This window comes from Vicia villosa, linkage group LG1 (assembly GCF_029867415.1).
Source record: "Vicia villosa cultivar HV-30 ecotype Madison, WI linkage group LG1, Vvil1.0, whole genome shotgun sequence".
NCBI lineage: Eukaryota > Viridiplantae > Streptophyta > Magnoliopsida > Fabales > Fabaceae > Vicia > Vicia villosa.
The window spans coordinates 204,112,361-204,135,750 of NC_081180.1; positions in this window are offsets into that span (position 1 = coordinate 204,112,361).

Below are 23,390 nucleotides of genomic sequence, written 5' to 3' on the forward strand. Positions count from 1 at the left end.
TGTCAAGAACTCTTAATCCAGCAGTTAGCGTTTGAAATCTTGAGAACATTTTCTCAATGTTTTCATCATCCTCCATCTTGAAGGCTTCATATTTCTGGATCAAGGCAAGAGCTTTGGTCTCCTTGACTTGGGCATTTCCTTCATGAGTCATTTGCAATGATTCATATATGTCATAGGCAGTTTCCCTGTTAGATATCTTCTCATATTCAGAATGAGAGATAGCATTCAGCAAAACAATCCTACACTTGTGATAATTTTTGAATTCTTTCTTTTGATCATCACTCATTTCTTGTCTTGTCAGCTTTACTCCTCTAGCTTTCACTGGATGTTTGTAACCATCCACCAGAAGATCCCATAAGTCACCATCTAAACCAAGAAAGTAACTTTCAAGTTTTTCTTTCCAATATTGAAAGTTTTCACCATCGAATACTGGTGGTCTAGTGTAACCATTGTTACCATTTCCATTGTGTTGCTCAGCAGAGCCAGATGTAGATGTAGGTGTTGGAGTCTCACCAGCCATCTTGACTTAGCGTTTTTCTCTTCCTGAATCTTTTCTAAACATGGTTAAGTGCTTGTACCTTAGAACCGACGCTCTGATGCCAATTGAAGGATAGAAAAACTCTTAGAAAGGGGGGTTTGAATATGTGTGACTTTAAAAACTCTTAAGATAAAAGCAATTGCACAATGATTTTTATCCTTGTTCGTTGTTAACAAAACTACTCCAGTCCACCCCCTTAGAGTGATTTACCTAACATGAGGATTTAATTCACTAATCAATCTTAATTACAATGGTTTTCCACTTAGATACCTTCTAAGTCTTCTAGATTATTCTGATCACAACTTGATCACTCTAGGAAATCAATGCTTAGATACCCTCTAAGACTTCTAGAGAATCCGATCACAACTTGATCTCCTCTAGTTCTTTACAAATGAATGTAAACAAATTCTTACAAGAGTTACAATGCTTCTTAATAAGCTATAATCACAACTGTGATTTTTCTCTTAAATTTAAGCTTAATCTCACTAAGATATTACAACAGTAATGAAGTGAGGTTGAAGATGAAGTTTTGAGAGCTTTTCACTTTGACAGCATTTCTGTATGTTTGCGTAGAGTATTGTATTCAGCTTCTCATCAGAACTTCTATTTATAGGCGTTTTAATAAGATGACTGTTGGGAGCATTTAATACGTTGCGTGATCCGTACAGCATTACATTTCATGTTTCACTCTTTTGTCAACTACCTCGAGCCTTGCTTTTCCTGCTTTAACTGACTTTGCCTTTAATAGCTTCTAACGTTCCTTTTGTCAGTCAGTGTAGCCTGCCATCTTGTACTTGCTTCTGATCTGATGTTTGTAGATACAACGTTTGAATATATCAGAGTCAAACAGCTTGGTGCAGAGCATCTTCTTGTCTTCTGACTTTGAAGTGCTTCAAGCGTGATACCATGAGAACTTCAGTGCTTCTGCTTGTGATCTCAAGTTCTTCTGATGCTTCAATAGACCATGTTCTGATTCTGCTTGACCATCTTCTGATGTCTTGCGAGAGCATGTTCTGATGTTGCATGCTGAACCTTCTGAGTCAGTGCTTCTTGCGCTGATTTTGTGCATACTCTTTATATATTTCCTGAAATGGAAATTGCATAGGATTAGAGTACCACATTGTCTTAAGCAAAATTCATATACATTGTTATCATCAAAACTAAGAATATTGATTTGAACAATTCTTGTTCTAACATAGAAGACGTCACTGGTCTAGAAGAAAATATAAGCCTTCTAAAATCTGAGCTCAGCAGAGCCCACAAATGTGCCAGAATACTAAATAATGGGTCTGATGTTCTAAAGGAAATTCCTCAAAGAAAAAGGGTAGTTGGAAACATGAGTACTCTTGATCTCACGAAGGAGGCAGAAGTTACTTCAGACCTTAGTGACCAGAAAAGTGTGGCACAAATGTCAAATAAAATGTCTCAAAATTTGGACATGAGGAGCGTTAGTCACACCACAGTAAACTCCTAGTCTTATTGCTCATACCTCTCTCAGAGTTTCCACCAAAGATGATTGGTATTTTGACAACGGCTGCTCAAGACATATGACACATTTCAAGAACTTACTGGTGGATATCAAACCTCACTCCTCCATCTATGTCACTTTTGGTGATGGAGCCAAAGGCGAAATCAAAGGGATAGGAAATCTGGAATGGGTAGAAGTTACCAACCTTAATAACGTATTGCTTGTGAAAGGGTTGACAGCCAATCTAATCAACATAAGTCAACTATGTGATCAAGGATACAAAGTAAACTTCGCCAAGTCTGAGTGGCTTGTCACCGACAAGACGAGTGAGGTTATCATGAAAGTAGTCAGGTCTAAGAATAACTGTTACTTATGGACTCATCAAGAATTAAGTCACTCCTCCACTTGTACTCTAGCCAAGGAAGATGATGTTAAGATATGGCATCAAAAAATGGGACACCAACACCTGAAGGGCATGCCGAGAATCAATTCAAGGGAAGTTGTGAGAGGAATTCCCAAGCTTAAAATAGAAGAAGGTAGAATATATGGTGAATGCCAGGTTGGAAAACAGACTAGGATATCACATCAGAAAGTTCAACATTTTACCACATCAAGGGTAATTGAACTTCTTCACATGGATTTGATGGACCCTATGCATATTGAATGTCTTGGTGGAAAGAAATATGCATATGTAATTGTTGATGACTACTCCAGATACACCTGGATCAGTTTCTTAAGAGAAAAGTCAGAAGTCTTTGACGCTTTCAAGGATTTATGTCAAAGACTTCAAAGAGAAAAAGGAAGAAATGTCATTAGAATCAGAAGTGATCATGGGAGGCAATTTGAGAACAACAGATTTGCTGATTTTTGTTCATTTGAAGGAATCAACCATGAATTCTCTTCTCCCATTACTCCTCAACAAAATGGGATTGTTGAACGCAAAAATAGAACTTTACAAGAGTCAGCCAGAGCTATGATTCATGCAAAGAAACCTCCCTATCATTTTTGGGTTGAAGCTATGAATATTGCTTGCTATATTCATAACAGAGTCAAACTGAGAAAAGGAACTACCAATACTTTGTATGAGGTTTGGAAGGGGAGAAAACCCACTGTTAAATACTTTCATGTATTTGGAAGTAAGTGCTACATTTTGGTTGATCGTGAACAAAGAAAAAAACTGGATCCCAAGAGTGATGAGGGGATTTTTTTGGGTTGCTCCTTGAACAACATAGCCTATATGGTTTTTAACTCTAGGACTAAAGTGGTGATAGAGTCTTTCATACCCCAAAATTTGCCTTCCATATTCCCTTCACAATAATTCAAAGTTCAAGAGACTCATCCAGTCATTCTCCTGAGCAAGAGCCTCCTAAAGCTAGGGTTTGGTACTCTCTTGAAGGAATTAGCAAAACAAGGTCTCTAATGAAGCTCTCCATGACCCATTATTATCCAAGATATCTCTATGCCAAAAGTCAAGGCCCAAATCCAAAGTTTACTTGTTCAACAGCTCAGATGATCCACAGTCAACCGGTTTGACCTAAAAGTCAACCATAATCAAAGCATGTTCCAAACCTCTAATCTTTGGTCAAACATCAAGTATAGGAGTATATATCCATCATTTGATCAAATATTGATCATGATTTATCAAATAGAAACTCAGAAATGAACAAATGCAAAAAGGTTCAAATTAGGGTTTCTTTAGGAGAAAGTCAACTCAACTTTGACTGGCCATAACTTTCACATGGAACATCAAATATTCCCCACTCAAAGCCTATTTGGAAGGAAATTGGATTCTCTACAACTTTGTCTCTCACAAGCCAAGGCTAGAAATGCTTCATTTGGGAGATATGATACAAAAGATTACAGGTCCTTTTCAAACATCATTCAAAAGCAGTTTTTTGTCAAAAAGGATATGATCAAGATAAAATCCCTAAATGAAACATATGTTCCAAAGTGGCTTATAGAGGACATCTTGAGGTTTCCAAAAAGTCCTAGAACTCCTTCATAGCTTAAAAATTGAGTGAGATATGTCTTGTTAAATTTGGGTGATTTTGGAGGCAAAAAGTGAAATAAAAGAGGTTCAACTTGGGATTTTTTGCAAATGGGTCTATATTTTTATGATTCAACCTTGGTCCACAAGTCACTTATGTTACCCAAGCCAAGTGCCACGAATTTTACCTTTTTATTTGATTTTATATGATTTTTATTTCATTAAAAATGATTTAAAATAATATAATTGAAGGAAAAATCAAATATTGTGTTAAAATATTCACATGAGCCAATTCCAATCACATTTATGACATATTAGCAATATAATTTTGTGGTACATTGATTGAGAAGATATTGATAAAAAATTGGACAAATATAGAAAGATCCCATTCAAGTTTTAAGTGAAAATTTCTCAAAGTTGCAAGATTGGATTCAAAAGGATTATGGACTATTTGGTTAACCTAAATTTGTCCCCTATAAATATACAACACAAGCCAATGCATTAGGGGTTGAAAAATCTGGGCAGAGCAGAGCTTGCAAGAACACAAAAATCTTCAAGAAAACTCGATTTCGATTTAGAAGATTGGAAGAGTTTCAAAGAGATTTAAGCATTGCTAAACGTTCCTTGGAGCATTCTGAATTGATTGGGATCATCGCACGACATCAACAACCGCAGAACAATCTCCGATAAGCCAAGGTTCGTTCTTGAATTTATTTGATTCGGATACATTGATTCACGGTACATGAGCATGTTTTGAATGCATATATGAGTTTATCGTGATGTTCTGAACCTTTGTGATTGATTAATTTGAAGTTTGCATGCCCATACCGTAATATGCCATGGTTGAGTTTTTAGGGTTTGAAATAGGGTTTTCTTATTTAGGGGGAATAAAGGCTAGCTACAGGTACAGTCGAGTTCGCATGAGCAAGACGAAGCTAACCATGTTTACAATTTTTATTTTGGTGTATGTTTTGGGGGTCTTCGTGAAAGACTGGTATAATAGATGTGGGTTTTTCGTAGCTCATGTATGGAAGCGCTGTAAAAAGATGTTTACAGGTTTCTTGAAGAAGATGGTGAGGTGTCAATGGATGACTGGTGTATTTGAAAATTCGTGCGCATTCTTATGTTGTTTTACTTTGTTTTTTTTTAAATATTGATTGCGCTGCTTGAACGAATGAATGGTGTAGCTGAGACGGCGAGGGGTGCGTGCGTTTATGCTTAGGGTCCAGGGTTCGATCCCTGGCCCTTTTCATGTTTTTTTCTCCAATTTGTTCCCAGTGATCCCAGGCGCCTGCACTTCCGTGGCTTATTATAAACCCTCAAAATCTAACCATTCAATCACCACTAAGCCAGATCCAATGTCCCATATCTGTTCCATAACATGTACCCCTAACCTAACCACATTGAATCATAATCCCTAATAACTAAAATTATTTTAATTAATATATTTATTTTAATTAAATCTTTTTTTAATATAAGTAGTTATATATATAATAATTATTTTTTATAAATAAAATTAATATATGATATTAATATTAAAAATCATAATTTGTTGTTCGTTCCGATTAAATCGATTAATCGCTATGGTCAATAATAAGTTTAATTAAAATGTTATTTAATTAAAACATAATTAATTTCTATTTGGTTAAATGGTTTCAACTATTTTATTAGTTGCGATGATTAACTTATCTATTTTTCATACCTCAATTCATTATTCTTTTTAATCGAATCAATCGATTACGAGGGGTAGCGATGCAAATTAATCCATAAAAATTATTAAAAAAATACTATAATTCATTATTAGTGATAATTGAATCAATCGATTAAAATTGGTAATGATACAACTATTAATCTATTAACTACGGTAATTGAATCAATCGATTATTGCGGTTAATAGTACAAATTAAAATTAGGGTTGTACGCCCACAACCTTAAAACACTTCCCAAACTTTCTTTTCAAAACTACGATAAGGCAACTCAAAAAGCCTCCAAAACCATATCAAATCAAATTCTAATTCTAAGGGCGTACAACCCTTTTCCCGAACTACGTTGACTCTGATTCTCCCTAAGGAGATACGTAGGCACTTGGATAACCAAGGCGAGTCCCCTTCCCTCTAAATCTCATTTTTTCCCGATTTGTTTCCCTTAATTATTAATCCTTGAAAGCATGAACCTTGCCTTAATAATTTTAGCCATAAAACTGTTACCTTAGATTTAAAGCCATAGGAAAGGGTTGAGGGTGCCTAACACCTTCCCTCGACCTGAATATAGTACCTTACCCTGATCTCTTAACTGCGCGAGGTTTCCTATTCGCCTTGGTAGAATAGGTGGCGACTCTAACCTTCAATTTTAGGGCAGGTTGCTACAGCTGGCGACTCTGCTGGGGACTGCTATAATGGTGGATACTATGCTCCTACAGTTTTAGGTTTTGGCAGGGTTTAGGTTTGGCAAATTTTTAGGATTTGGCTAATTTGCCACTTTTTAGGGTTTGGCTAATTTGCCATTTGTAGGGTTTGTAATTATTTTTTTTTTAAATTTGTTTATTTGTTTATTTTTGTATAAAAATATTTAATTGTTTATGTTAATATATTTATATTTAATTGTTTATATTAATATATTTATATTTTATTGCCTGGTTGTTATATTTTTATATGCACTGCTGGGTATATTATGTCGTGTTAAAACCTAAGTGTGGGAGTTATCCTTGAGATCAGGGGGGACTTGAATCGCCTATGAGTCTCATTGATAACTCCACTCGGAGTGGGTTGAGTATCCGGAAATGTCCAATACGAGGCTTGACCTTGTTGAGGGCAGGACTTGGTAGTCAGCTGATCTCTCCGAGAACCTACCCCAAAAATTCGAACCTCATTGGATAAAATGAGTTGTTCTAAAATCCGAAGAGACAAAAAGTCTCGGAGGCTACGAACAACCCCATGAGACCCGTGTCTAGGACATACCAATGGAATGGGTAGGCTCCCTAAAAGCCGCTACGTCGAACCTATGAACCTATGAACCTAGGGCCTATGTAATTATGTGCTATATATATATATATATATATATATATATATATATATATATATATATATATATATATGTGTGTGTGTTCTTTACTATTTGTTTATTTTTTTTATTTTTTTTGCATTCATCATGCATCATGTGCATTCTTGCATCATGTCTTATCCAAAAAACGAGAAAGAAAAAGAGATTTATTACATTTAATCTATAGATGTGAATAAAGACATAAACACGAATAAAGCATATCATCCATAGCATGCACATCATTTTCATGGCATTAAGAGAAAATTTCTCTTCTATCTCCAGAACAAGGGACCATTGGGAAGGATAACCTAACATCCCGACCGTATTATCAAACAAGATTTCAGCAACAGAAATCAATGGATCAGCTAGAACAGAATCAAGCCGCCCTTCGTGAGGAGGTGGATGTGTAACGCCCGTAAATGTGTTTTTCTGATTAATTGTGATGTTTGCTACATTTTCCTAAATCTTACCGTTTTTGAGTCGTGTCAGTCGGTAAATATTAATTATGTTAATGTTTTACTTATTACTTTCCATGTGTGTAATTATTATGTTTTGGGTGTTAATTGGTTAGAATTAATGTTTAGTAACATTTGAGCCAAAATTGGAATTTATGGGAGTTGAGTGGGTGAAAATGAGAAGTAGAGAAATAGAAAGAGTTATAGAGAGAAAAAGAGATATTTTGGAGAAAAAGAAAGAAAAGAGAGAAAACTTGTGAAGAGAAGAAAAAGAAGAGAAAAACAAAGAGAAGAAGAGAATTGTAGAAATCCAAACCAAGCTAGAGCCAAGAATCTAACCAAGGTAAGGGGGTGAATCTAGTTTATCTTGATTGTATGATTCTTATAGTTTTGTTTTGTTTTGTTCTTGTTCTTGCTTTTTCTAAGTTTGACCAACAATGGTGGATTGGGTGTTTTGTGAGTTTTGAAGTTATAAACATGATTTTGTGGTGTGTATGTGTAGTATGATGATAGATATCCTCATTGATCATGTTTATTTTTCATTTCTCCATGTTTTCTTGCTCATGAAGGAATTATTAGGTTATTGACATTTAGTGAGTGAACCATGGATCATTGATTGTTAGAATGAATATATGGCATGTATGTATTGTGTAGGATGTGTAGGGAAGCTTATCTGAGGTTTTGAGATGATTGGGTGGGATTTTGCAGGTCTGTTGCAGAACTGATTTTTCTAGGTTTACGCAGGTCCGCTGAGCGGCCTAGGGTCCGCTGAGCGGAGGTCCTTTTGCAGAAAAATCTCTGTGAAGGTCCGCTGAGCGGAGTTTCTGCATTTTTGTCTAATAATTTTCTGTCTGGGTCCGCTGAGCGGAGCCCAAGCGGACTGTGCGAAATCTAGTTTTTCCAAACTTCGTTTTGTTGTATCTTTTGAACCGTAGGTCGTTTCTACGCGCCGTTTGAAGTATTATGGGAACCCTTGAGTATGATTTATGATAAAGAGGAGTGTGTTGGTGGTTGAATGATTTTTCATAAATGTATTTTGTGAAATGATATTTGCTAATCAAGTATGTTTTGACGGTATATGTGTGTTGTGGGAATATGAACGCCTGAGTGGCAATTTTGGTGATGTATCCGTGTGGATTAATATAACCTGTGTGATGTGGATATGTGACCGAGTTATATTATTGTTGTTGTTGTTATGTAATCGAGTCGTTTGTATGCACAGCATGACATTTCATTACGTTAATGACGGAATGCTATTAACAGGTGGCCTGAATTGGCAATTATTACCAGTGGGAGCTTAATGCTCGGTAAAAAGGTGTATTTGCCCCAGTGGCAAGAGGTCATCAGTGGGGGCTAAATGCTCGATGGCGGTTAGTCGTAGCTTACTGCTCGACAAAGATGTATTTTCCTGAGGGAAAGAAGTCCCAGCATAATGCTCAGCAAGGTGTATTTGTCATAATGACAAGGAGGAGTTTACTCCGGATTTGGTACCACATGCATATGCATAGTCGAGTCTCATTCATCTCCATTTGTACTTACCATTATGTTCTTACTCATTTATCGCATTACTTATATATTGATTGTGGTTGACTTAGTGGATTACTTTGTTGTATGATTCTTGATGATACTTGTTGGCATTACTATATTTATCATGCTTTTCATTATAAATTATATTCTCACCCTTCTGCCTTAATGTTACCTACTCGTGGGTAATGTGCAGGTGATCCGCAAGCGTAGGTGCTCTTTTAGTAATCGTCCGTTTTGGTGTCGTCCGCTCGTGATACGTAACACCTAGGGGGGGATCGAACACTTATTTTGTAGATGATGCTTGTAGGATCCTTTTGTTGTATATTTGATCCTTTGGATGTATTCATATTATATATATATATATATAAATACTGTCAAGTGTTTATGAGAATCTTCCATCTTTGATTAATTGTGTTTCGTATCTTTTGCGAGTATGTTATGTAAGGTGATAAGGTTACTTAAGTGTAATACCCTAATTGTTTTCATGAATTTAATTTTTATACTCTGATATTTGTACCTATATGCTTGGGTAGAATTGGGGTGTTACATTAGTGGTATTAGAGCAGGTCGGTCTTGTCCGACCAAGTGTCGTGTCGTTTGGTCTAACCATTCTTGTGTTATTCTTTGGGCTTACTTCTCTTGGTGTTATTGTGAAGTTTAGAAAGGGCTGGACGTAATGACGCTGCTATTGCTGCTGCATTGCAAGCTATGGCTGAAGCTATGCATACGGATGAGAATGCAAGGTCTCGGAGTTTAGCGACTTTCCAGAGGGAGAATCCTCCCGTGTTTAAAGGAACGCATGACCCCGAGGGAGCCTTGACTTGGATGAAGGGAGATGGAGAGGATCTTTCGTGTGATGGATTGCACGCAAGAGCAGAAAGTCAGGTATGGCACTCATCAGCTAGCTGTGGAGGCTGATGATTGGTGGATGGAGACTTTGGCAAGGTTAGAAGCAACCGGTGAAGAGATTTCCTGGACGGTGTTCAAGAGGGAGTTTTTGAGGAAGTATTACCCAGAGGATGTCCGTGGAAAGAAAGAGACTGAGTTTCTGGCGTTGGTTCAAGGCAGCAGGTCTGTGTCAGAATATGCGGCAAAGTTTAATGAACTTGTGAAATTCTACCCGCACTTTGTTGGTGAGGGAGCAGAATTTTCTAAGTGCATTAAGTTCCAGAATGGGTTGCGTTCTGATATCAAGAAGGCAGTAGGGTATCAGAAGATTCGGGTATTTCCAGATTTGGTGGACAGCTGTAGGATTTATGATGAGGATAATAATGCTCATCATAAGGTGATTAATGAAAAGAGGAACAAAGGTCCGCAGAATCGTGGGAAGCCGTATGATGGAGGGAAGGGTAAGCAAAAGATGAATTATGGACCAAAGTTTAGTGGGGGAGATGCTCCTGCTAAGATTGTATGTTTTAAGTGTGGTAAACCTGGCCACAAAAGTGATGTCTGCTTTAGTGACAGGAGGAAATGTTTCAAGTGTGGAAGGGTAGGACATATATCATCCGACTGTGCGTCCAAGGGAGTTGTGTGTTTTAATTGTGGTGAAGAGGGACACATGAGCGGTCAATGTCAGAAGAAGAAAGTTCAGGCTGGTGGGAAGGTGTTTGCGTTGGCTGGAACTCAGACGGATAAGGGTGATCGACTGATCAGAGGTACTTGTTTTGTTAATGGCATTTCTTTAATTGCTATTATTGATACGGGTGCTTCCCATTGTTTTATAGCCGATGATTGTGTTAAAAGATTAGGTCTTGTTCTATCTGATTTGGGTGGTGAGATGGTTATCGATTTACCAGCAATGGGGTCGGTGACTACTTCCTTAGTTTGTAAGAATTGTCCGGTATCAATCTTCGGTAAGGACTTTACTGTTGATTTGATTTGTTTGCCGATGAACGAGTTAGACGTGGTTCTGGGAATGGATTGGTTGATGAATAATCGTGTCCATATCGATTGTTATCATAAGTTGGTGAGGTTTCCATTTCTTGAGAGGGATGCGGAATTTGGTGTCTTATCTACCAAGGAGTTGAATCAACTGTTAGCAGATGGGGCACAATTGTTTGGTGTGTTTGCATCATTGACTGTGGAGAGTCGAGCTGCAGTTGGGGATTTTCCAGTAGTGCGAGAATTTCCCGAAGTGTTTCTTGAAGACTTTTCTGATGTGCCGCCAAAGAGAGAGGTGGAGTTTTCCATAGATCTAGTTCCTAGTACGAGGCCTGTGTCTATGGCGCCATATAGAATGTCAGCATCAGAGTTAGTGGAATTGAAGAAACAATTGGAAGAGTTGCTAGCAAAACATTTTGTGAGGCCTAGTGTTTCACCATGGGGAGCTCTAGTTTTGTTGGTAAAGAAGAAGGATGGAAGCATGAGGTTGTGTATTGATTATCGCCAGTTGAACAAGGTGACAATTAAGAATAAGTATCCGCTTCCTAGGATTGACGACTTGATGGATCAGTTGGTGGGAGCCAGTGTGTTTAGCAAGATTGATTTAAGATCTGGTTACCATCAGATTCGGGTGAAGGAGGAAGATATTCAGAAGAATGCGTTTAGGACTCGGTACGGGCATTATGAGTTTTTGGTGATGCCGTTCGGGGTTTCTAATGCACCTGGTGTGTTTATGGAGTATATGAATCGCATATTCCATGATCAGTTGGATAAGTTTGTTGTGGTCTTCATAGATGACATCTTGATTTATTCTAAGTCTCCGGAAGAGCATGAGGAGCATTTGCGTGTTGTACTACAGGTTTTGAAGGAGAAGCAGTTGTATGCTAAGTTATCCAAGTGCGAGTTCTGGTTATCAGAGGTGAGTTTTCTTGGTCATGTGATTTCAGGTAACGGGATTGCAGTGGATCCATCCAAGGTAGATGCAGTGCTACAATGGGAGGTTCTGAGATCGGTTACTGAGATCAGAAGCTTCTTAGGTTTGGCGGGTTATTATCGAAGATTCATAGAAGGCTTTTCGAAGTTGGCACTTCCGTTAACTCAGCTTACTTGCAAGGGTAAGGCGTTTATTTGGGACATAGTTTGTGAAAGGAATTTTGAAGAGTTGAAGAGAAGGTTGACTTCAGCTCCGGTTTTGGTTTTACCTGATCCTAAGGAACCGTTTGTGGTGTATTGTGATGCATCACATATGGGGTTAGGTGGTGTTTTGATGCAGGAAGGTAAGGTGGTGGCTTACGCTTCGAGGCAGTTAAGGATTCGTGAGAAGAATTATCCCACTCATGATTTAGAGTTAGCTGCGGTTGTTTTTGCATTAAAGATTTGGAGGCATTATCTCTACGGTGCAAGGTTCGAGGTCTTTAGTGATCATAAGAGTTTGAAATACTTATTTGATCATAAAGAATTGAACATGAGACAGCGTAAGTGGTTGGAATTCCTGAAAGACTGTGACTTTAGCTTGAATTACCATCCTGGTAAAGCTAATGTGGTTGCCGATGCTTTGAGTCGGAAATCTTTGCATATGTCCGCTATGATGGCGGAGGAGTGGGAACTTTTGGAGCAGTTTCGTGATCTTAGTTTAGTATGTGAATTGACGCCAGGTAGTGTGAAGATGGGTATGTTGAAAGTGACGAATGATTTTCTGTCGACCGTTAGCGAGAGACAGAAGATGGATGCGAAACTTGTTGATTTGTTTATGGTGGCAAATCAAAGTGATGATGGCGACTTCAGAGTGGATGGTCAGGGTGTTTTGAGATTTCGTGGTCGAATTTGTGTACCTGATGATTCCGAGCTGAAGAAGATGATTTTAGAGGAAGGTCACAGAAGCAGTTTGAGTATTCATCCGGGAGCCAATAAGATGTACCAGGATTTGAAGAAGATCTTTTGGTGATCTGGTTTGAAAAGAGATGTGGCTCAGTTTGTGTATGCGTGTTTGGTATGTCAGAAGTCAAAAGTGGAACATCAGCGTCCTACGGGGTTGTTGCAACCGTTGGATATTCCAGAGTGGAAATGGGATAGTATTTCTATGGACTTTGTGACGAGTTTACCGAAAATTGTGAGAGGTTTTGATGCAGTTTGGGTGATTGTTGATAGGTTGACAAAGTCTGCTCACTTTATTCCTAATAACATCACTTTTCCAGTTGCAAAGTTGGCTGAGATTTATATCAAGGTGATTGTGAAACTACATGGTATACCGTTGAGTATTGTGTCGGATAGAGATCCGAGAATCACATCAGATTTTTGGAAAGGTTTACAAGAGGCTCTAGGATCTAAGTTGAGGTTGAGTTCGACTTATCATCCTCAGACAGATGGTCAGACCGAAAGGACTATTCAATCGTTAGAAGACTTGTTGAGGGCATGTGTTCTTGAGAAGGGAGGTTCGTGGGATACTTATCTTCCGTTGATAGAGTTCACTTACAACAACAGTTTTCATGCTAGTATCGGAATGGCACCTTTTGAAGCGCTATATGGTCATAAGTGTAGAACTCCATTATGTTGGTTTGAATCGGGCGAGAGTGTGGTACTCGGACCTGAGATGGTAAGAGAGACTACGGAGAAGATGAAATTTATTCGTGAGAAGATGAGAAGTTCACAGAGTAGGCAAAAGAGTTATCATGACAAGCGAAGGAAAGATTTGGAATTCCAAGCTGGTGATCATGTATTCTTAAGAGTTACGCCTATGACGGGTGTTGGGCGTGCTTTGAAATCGAGGAAGCTTACTCCGCGTTTTACCATTTTTTTGATTAATTGTGATGTTTGCTACATTTTCCTAAATTTTACCGTTTTTGAGTCGTGTCAGTCGGTAAATATTAATTATGTTAATGTTTTACTTATTACTTTCCATGTGTGTAATTATTATGTTTTGGGTGTTAATTGGTTAGAATTAATGTTTAGTAACATTTGGGCCAAAATTGGAATTTATGGGAGTTGAGTGGGTGAAAATGAGAAGTAGAGAAATAGAAAGAGTTATAGAGAGAAAAAGAGATATTTTGGAGAAAAAGAAAGAAAAGAGAGAAAACTTGTGAAGAGAAGAAAAAGAAAAGAAAAACAAAGAGAAGAAGAGAATTGTAGAAATCCAAACCAAGCTAGAGCCAAGAATCTAACCAAGGTAAGGGGGTGAATCTAGTTTATCTTGATTGTATGATTCTTATAGTTTTGTTTTGTTTTGTTTTGTTCTTGTTCTTGCTTTTTCTAAGTTTGACCAACAATGGTGGATTGGGTGTTTTGTGAGTTTTGAAGTTATAAACATGATTTTGTGGTGTGTATGTGTAGTATGATGATAGATATCCTCATTGATCATGTTTGTTTTTCATTTCTCCATGTTTTCTTGCTCATGAAGGAATTATTAGGTTATTGACATTTAGTGAGTGGATCATTGATTGTTAGAATGAATATATGGCATGTATGGAATGTGTAGGATGTGTAGGGAAGCTTATCTGAGGTTTTGAGATGATTGGGTGGGATTTTGCAGGTCTGTTGCAGAACTGATTTTTCTAGGTTTACGCAGGTCCGCTGAGCGGCCTAGGGTCCGCTGAGCGGAGGTCCTTTTGCAGAAAAATCTCTGTGAAGGTCCGCTGAGCGGAGTTTCTGCATTTTTGTCTAATAATTTTCTGTCTGGGTCCGCTGAGCGGAGCCCAAGCGGACTGTGCGAAATATAGTTTTTTCAAACTTTGTTTTGTTGTATCTTTTGAACCGTAGGTCTTTTCTACGCGCCGTTTGAAGTATTATGGGAACCCTTGAGTATGCTTTATGATAAAGAGGAGTGTGTTGGTGGTTGAATGATTTTTCATAAATGTATTTTGTGAAATGATATTTGCTAATCAAGTATGTTTTGACGGTATATGTGTGCTGTGGGAATATGAACGCCTGAGTGGCAATTTTGGTGATGTATCCGTGTGGATTAATATAACCGGTGTGATGTGGATATGTGACCGAGTTATATTATTGTTGTTGTTGTTGTTATGTAATCGAGTCGTTTGTATGCACAGCATGACATTTCATTACGTTAATGGCGGAATGCTATTAACAGGTGGCCTGAATTGGCAATTATTACCACTGGGAGCTTAATGCTCGGTAAAAAGGTGTATTTGCCCCAGTGGCTAGAGGTCATCAGTGGGGGCTAAATGCTCGATGGCGGTTAGTCGTAGCTTACTGCTCGACAAAGGTGTATTTTCCTGAGGGAAAGAAGTCCCAGCATAATGATCGGCAAGGTGTATTTGTCATAATGACAAGGAGGAGTTTACTCCGGATTTGGTACCACATGCATATGCATAGTCGAGTCTCATTCATCTCCATCTGTACTTACCATTATGTTCTTACTCATTTATCCCATTACTTATATATTGATTGTGGCTGACTTAGTGGATTACTTTGTTGTATGATTCTTAATGATACTTGTTGGCATTACTATATTTATCATGCTTTTCATTATAAATTATATTCTCACCCTTCTGCCTTAATGTTACCTACTCGTGGGTAATGTGCAGGTGATCCGCAAGTGTAGGTGCTCTTTTAGTAGTCGTCCGTTTTGGTGTCGTCCGCTCGTGATACGTAACACCTAGAGGGGATCGAACACTTATTTTGTAGATGATGCTTATAGGATCCTTTTGTTGTATATTTGATCCTTTGGATGTATTCATATTATATATATATATATATATATATAAATACTGTCAAGTGTTTATGAGAATCTTCCCTCTTTGATTAATTGTGTTACGCATCTTTTGCGAGTATGTTATGTAAGGTGATAAGGTTACTTAAGTGTAATACCCTAATTGTTTTCATGAATTTAATTTTTATACTCTGATATTTGTACCTATATGCTTGGGTAGAATTGGGGTGTTACAGGATCAACTACAGGTTAGTATGGAAGAGGTTAAAGGAGGTATGGCTCAGATGCTAAGATTCATGAAGGCCCTCCTAGATAAACAAGACAAGGAAAAAGAGGTTCAGTCTTGGGATACCCTGGTTCAGGATGAGATCCCTAACGACGAAAACCCGCTGCTAGGATTTGTTTCAGGCTTTGGCCCGGCTAAGGACAAACCTCAGGTCCGATCTGTCAGGAGAGCTATCCAATTCCAAGAGAAAGGAGAGACCTCTCAAGATGGATTTTTCCCTCCTCCACAAATGAAAGGGACTACCCGCACAGTTCGCATTCCTACTAACAATGTCCCTAAGGATGATGATTACTTGGATCTACAATACGGAGTACACGAGGTTGACAACACAGACCAAGCACCTCAGACACAACAGTCTATTCCTAACTCTGGGGAAGACTCCAAGGACAGTGAACAAATTAAGGCGCTAGAAGAGAGATTAAAAGTGGTAGAAGGATACGATGTCTTCGGCGTGGATACCTTCGAAATGAGCTTGGTCTCAGACTTGACTATCCCACACAAATTCAAAATTCCCGACTTCGAGAAATACAAAGGACTCACGTGTCCGAGGAATCACTTGCGCATGTATGTGCGAAAAATGGCTGCTTATGCTCACAATCAAAAGCTGATGATACACTTCTTCCAAGAAAGTTTAAGCGGAGCATCTGTTGACTGGTACATGCAATTGGAGAAATCCTATATCCGAAGCTGGAATGATCTTGCTAACACATTCTTGAAGCAATACAAGTACAACCTGGACATGGCACCCAACCGGATGCAATTAAAAAATATGTCATAGAAGAAGGATGAATCATTCAAGGAGTATGCCCAAAGGTGGAGGGAAATGGCTTCGCGAGTCCAACCTCCCTTGATGGAAAAAGAACTAGTGGACATATTCATGAGCACTTTGCAAGGACCGTACTACGACAAAATGGTCGGAAGCATATCTTCAGGGTTCTCGGACTTGGTAGTCATTGGTGAGAGAATTGAAGACGGGATCAAAAACGGGAAGATACAAGGGGCACCCTCAGGTTCCTATCACACAAAGAAGTCGTATGATGTAAAAAAGGAACCCAACACTGTGGGGGCAATCCTTGTTAATCAGACATCAGCACTACAACAGAAGGATCAGCAAAAGCAACAGGGTGGCCAACGCACCTGGAGGTCCAAGCCAAAACGATCATTTACCCCGTTGTATATGCCACTGTCTCAAGCTTTGCAACGTCTGCTCAGTCAAAACTTGGTAACTCTGCTACCTCCATACTCAGCTCCAGCTAACCCCGCTCCTGGGTACAAGCATCATGCTAGGTGCGCTTATCATTCAGATAGTCCTGGTCATGATACAGAGGATTGTGGACCGTTGAAGCACAAGATCCAAGATTTAATTGAAGAAGGGCTCATTGAGTTCGAAGATCCTCGCAAGTCTAATGCCATAGGTGGCCAGAAGGAGGATTTCTTAGATCATTAGTTTCATTTTCATTCACAATTTCTTTCCGTTTGTTTAAACATTGGTCTTACGACATACACTATGTACTCTACAATAATCATTAATGCATTGCTTACGTTTGTCTTGATTTATTCCTAGTTTTCTCACTATATTTAAAACTGTGTTTTACTTGGTTTTCTTCTTTGTGATATTCAACTCTCGTTAAAGCCGTACACCTTTACAAGGAGAATGACGAAAACGATACCACAATTTCATACATTACGCTTTCAAACAGACCGTGTTGACGATGTACAGGCATTGTTTCAATTCCCAAATAATGGAGATATAAGGATGTTAATCCCTCGTCAACCCCTTTGAGCATAAAGAAGTAGGAGTTTTCCTTCATATAAAATAAAACCCTTAATACATGACCTGGGGTAGGGTAGCTGCTCAGTTAACTTAATTATTCCAAACTGTTCCTTTGAACATAATCACCAATGGTTCCCCATCATCATTAAGTCCGGCAGTCAATAGCCGCCAAGAAAAAAGAAAGCAATGCAAGGGCCTGCTAAGTCAAAACCTATTAAGGAGACTTAGGAAAAATTGAGGCATCCCGCTGACTGTAGTATTAAAATGAACAGTTCAGGCAAAAGTTAGGGATAACGAAGTCGAAAAGAGGTCACTACATACCCTCAACAAAAGGAAAATATTACAAGAAAGGAGGATGACTGCCTTTGCAAATAAACCTTTGGTTTTTAAACCATCATAAACACCAGTATTCCCAAAGTCTATTGGAGCTTAAACGCATAGCTAACTGAGCATAGGACCGGAGGACATCACGAAGATGGGGATGGGTACAAATAAACTTTGAGCCACTATCCTTTGTTTCTTAAAACCGTGAACCAGGCCACGTTACAACCCTTAAAAGTCCTAACTGAAGCATGGTTAGTTCGAAGGCACACTGTTACCAAAGGTATCCCGACTCCTTAAGGTCTACTATAACTCTTGAGTTGATATCACTTTCTTACAAAAAAAAACTTCATTTTTACTCAAAAAAATGTTTTTACTTTCAAGACAGACATATGCATTCGGATCTTATGAAGTTCATTATAAAGTACACTTGTCTATGTGAATTCAAATGTTTAAGCATCAGGGAGAAGTTGCATGGGGCAATCTAATCAAGACCCATGGAATCTCTCAAAGACGCTGAATAGCCCATGGGGCAAATCCATTACCTGGGGCAAGTCGCAAAGGTCACTCAGTATCAGATGGTGTTAATACCACTCTCGCGTCCTTCCTAAGAACCCTTTTCAGGTAGTTTTCATTAAAACATGATTCAAATATTTCTTATCCTTTCTACGAGCCTTTCCAGGTATCTTTCTTCATTCTCGGGAATCTTTTCAGATAGTCTTCTCTAAGACATATTCCTTTCTAAGTAATCTTCTTTAAGATACCCGTCGATCTTTTCAGTTAGTTTTTCTTCAGACATATTCAAACTCCTCTTATGCTTCCAAGAACCTCGTCAAACTTTGTTTAAAGTATAGAGTCTTCTCCAAGACAGGTTACCATCCTTTCTAGGGTAATCTTCTTCAAGATGTCTTTTCCTAAGTTCTGTTTAAAACGCCACATTCCTTAAAACGACCTTTATCCTCTATAGGAATCTTTTTGACCCTCTTCACAAACATGTCCCTCTGATCTTTTTTAAAACATAGTCTTGTTTAAGACAATTTCCCATTCTTTCCAAGGACCTCTTCAGGTGATCTTATAGAAAACATCACCTCATTCTGAGTACTCAGCAAATCACCGTCCGTCGGATGCGACCGAAACACATGACTCATTCTGAAAAGCATCTGCTTCACATTCAAATCAACACTTAGCATCAAGGAGACCTCGAAATTGGTTTAACCAAAGGCGATCATTTCTGATAAAGACCCTTGAATGGGGAAACCACATCCAGAGGGTTTTCCTAAAACAGGGGCATACAATCAAGGATGCTATTGACTAGGGGCATATCTTTCAAGAATTCAAACACTGGGGCAATGCATATCAGGAAAGGCATGGTAATACTCGAGTTCCCTCTAAAGATCCCTCCTTCAGATTAAGGGGCACGTCTCTCAAAATTTCTGATAGTCGGGGAAGCACACTAGTATCACACGAGGAGCATTGTGGCGTAATTGGTCTTCCCACGCCTGTACTATCTACGACCCGCAATGTGGGATCATCATACATACATAATTCTCATTTATTTTGAGAATCCCATTACATGACACATGCATCATGACATTGCATAAAACTAACGCTGCCTTTTCAGGTCACCTCATAATCAAAAGGGTGTTATCATCCAATTACAGTGCAAATACGATCATATCAATGATTCAATCTTAACAGATACAATTCTAATACCTCATTCCAAGTCTTTCTTCGAAGACAATCCAGAAGCAATCAAAGAATTTCATACCTTTCCAAGTAGTCTTGTCCAAAACGATTATCAACCTTCCCAAGCAGTCTTGTGTAAGACGTATCCTAACCTTCCCAAGCAGTCTTGTTTAAGACGTATCCTATCCTTTCTAGGTAGTCTTGTTTAAAACTTTCCATATCCTTTATAGGAACCTTTCTAGGTAGTTTTGTTTAAGACATATCGTGCCCTTTATAGGAACCTTTCTAGGTAGTTTTGTTTAAAACGTATCGTGTCCTGTCTAGGAGCCTTTCTAGGTAAGTCTTGTTTAAGGTATCCCGTATCCTGTCTAAGAGCCTTTCCAGGTGAGTCTTGTGTAAGACGTATCCCATCCTTTCCAAAAACTTTTCTAGGTTAGTCTTGTTTAGGACATATCATACCTTTCTAGGTAATCTTCTTCAAACATATATCCAATCCCTCCTTATCCTCTCCAGGAGCCTTTCTAGGTCAGTCTTGTGTGAGACATATCTCTAAGTTAACCTTATAGTCTTATTTAAGGCGTATCGTATCATTCCCGGGAACCTTTCTAGGTTAGTCTTGTGTAAGACGTATCCTAATCTCTCTAGATAGTCTTGTTAAGATGTTTCATATCCTTTATAGGAACCTGTCTAGGTAGTCTTGTTTAAGACGTTTCGTATCCTTTATAGGAACCTGTGTATATAGTCTTGTTTAAGACGTTTCATGTCCTTCCTAGGAACCTTTCTAGGCAGTCTTGTTAAGACATATCATGCCCCTTTTAGGAGCCTTTATAGTTAGTCTTCTCTAAATATGCACCATAGCCTTTCTAGGTGGTCTTTTTAAGACATTCCATATCCTTTCTAAAAACCTCTCCTTTCTAAGACATACCTAGTTCTTTTAAAGAACTCCTTAGTTAGTCTTCTCCAAGACATTCTTCCTAAGCATTGTTCAAAGCCTAAGCTTCTTCGCATCAACCTTTGGTATACCCTATTCAGGAACCTCTTCAGGTAGTCTTATGTAAGACGTTACTTCACATCTCCTCAGATGCAATCAAATGATCCATGTCTGAAAAGCATATGCTTTAGACAAGTATCTTGTCAAGCAAATGGATGACATCTTTAAGCCCATCTCAAAAAACTATTTCCTACACCGGCAATCGCAAATTTTTGGGTATTCTAGTGTTCAATCCTCTTCCACCATCAGATCGCGATAGGCGAACAAGCCAATCTACCTCTTCAGGTTTAAGAAGATTGAACAGGGGCAGCTGTCATACCCCAAAATTTGTCTTCCATATTCCATTCAAATAATTCAAAGTTCAAGAGACTCATCCAGTCATTCTCCTGAGCAAGAGTCTCCTAAAGCTAGGGTTTGGTACTCTCCTGAAGGAATTAGCAAAACAAGGTCTCTAATGAAGCTCTCCATGACCCATTATGATCCAAGATATCTCTATGCCAAAAGTCAAGGCCCAAATCCAAAGTTTACTTGTTCAACAGCTCAGATGATCCACAGTCAACCGGTTTGACCTAAAAGTCAACCATAATCAAAGCATGTTCCAAACCTCTGATCTTTGGTCAAACATCAAGTATAGGAGTATATATCCATCATTTGATCAAAGATTGATCATGATTTATCAAATAGAAACTCAGAAATGAACAAATGCAAAAAGGTTCAAATTAGGGTTTCTTTAGGAGAAAGTCAACTCAACTTTGACTGGCCATAACTTTCACATGGAAGATCAAAAATTACCCAATCAAAGCCTATTTGGAAGGAAATTGGATTCTCTACAACTTTGTCTCTCAGAAGCCAAGGCTAGAAATGCTTCATTTGGGAGATATGATACAAAAGATTACAGGTCCTTTTCAAACATCATTCAAAAGTAGTTTTTTGTCAAAAAGGATATGATCAAGATAAAAGCCCCAAATGAAAAATATGTTTCAAAGTGGCTTATAGAGGACATCTTGAGGTTTCCAAAAAGTCCTAGAACTCCTTCATAGCTTAAAAATTGAGTGAGATATGTCTTGTTAAAGTTGGGTGATTTTGGAGGCAAAAAGTGAAATAAAAGAGGTTCAAATTGGGATTTTTTTGCAAATGGGCCTATATTTTTATGATTCAACCTTGGTCCACAAGTCACTTATGTTACCCAAACCAAGTGCCACGAATTTTACCTTTTTATTTGATTTTATATGATTTTTATTTCATTAAAAATGATTTAAAATAATATAATTGAAGGAAAAATCAAATATTGTGTTAAAATATTCACATGAGCCAATTCCAATCACATTTATGACATATTAGCAATATAATTTTGTGGTACATTGATTGAGAAGATATTGATAAAAAATTGGACAAATATAGAAAGATCCCATTCAAGTTTTAAGTGAAAATTTCTCAAAGTTGCAAGATTGGATTCAAAAGGATTATGGACTATTTGGTTAACCTAAATTTGTCCCCTATAAATATACAACACAAGCCAATGCATTAGGGGTTGAAAAATCTGGGCAGAGCAGAGCTTGCAAGAACACAAAAATCTTCAAGAAAACTCGATTTCAATTTAGAAGATTGGAAGAGTTTCAAAGAGATTTAAGCGTTGCTATACGTTCCTTGGAGCATTCTGAATTGATTGGGATCATCACACGACATCAACAACCCCAGAACAATCTCCGATAAGCCATGGTTCGTTCTTGAATTTATTTGATTCGGATACATTGATTCACGGTACATGAGCATGTTTTGAATGCATATATGAGTTTATCATGATGTTCTGAACCTTTGTGATTGATTAATTTGAAGTTTGCATGCCCATACCGTAATATGCCATGGTTGAGTTTTTAGGGTTTGAAATAGGGTTTTCTGATTTAGGGGGAATAAAGGCTAGCTACAGGTACAGTCGAGTTCGCATGAGCAAGACGAAGCTAACCATGTTTACAATTTTTATTTTGGTGTATGTTTTGGGGGTCTTCGTGAAAGACTGGTATAATAGATGTGGGTTTTTCGTAGCTCATGTATGGAAGCGCTGTAAAAAGATGTTTACAGGTTTCTTGAAGAAGATGGTGAGGTGTCAATGGATGACTGGTGTATTTGAAAATCCGTGCGCATTCTTATGTTGTTTTACTTTGTTTTTTTTAATATATTGATTGCGCTGCTTGAACGAATGAATGGTGTAGCTGAGACGGTGAGGGGTGCGTGCGTTTATGCTTAGGGTCCAGGGTTCGATCCCTGGCCCTTTTCATGTTTTTTTCTCCAATTTGTTCCCAGTGATCGCATGCGCCTGCACTTCCGTGGCTTATTATAAACCCTCAAAAATCTAACCATTCAATCACCACTAAGCCAGATCCAATGTCCCATATCTGTTCCATAACATGTACCCCTAACCTAACCACATTGAATCATAATCCCTAATAACTAAAATTATTTTAATTAATATATTTATTTTAATTAAATCTTTTTTTAATATAAGTAGTTATATATATAATAATTATTTTTTATAAATAAAATTAATATATGATATTAATATTAAAAATCATAATTTGTTGTTCGTTTCGATTAAATCGATTAATCGCTATGGTCAATAATAAGTTTAATTAAAATGTTATTTAATTAAAACATAATTAATTTCTATTTGGTTAAATGGTTTCAACTATTTTATTAGTTGCGATGATTAACTTATCTATTTTTCATACCTCAAATCATTATTCTTTTTAATCGAATCAATCGATTACGAGGGG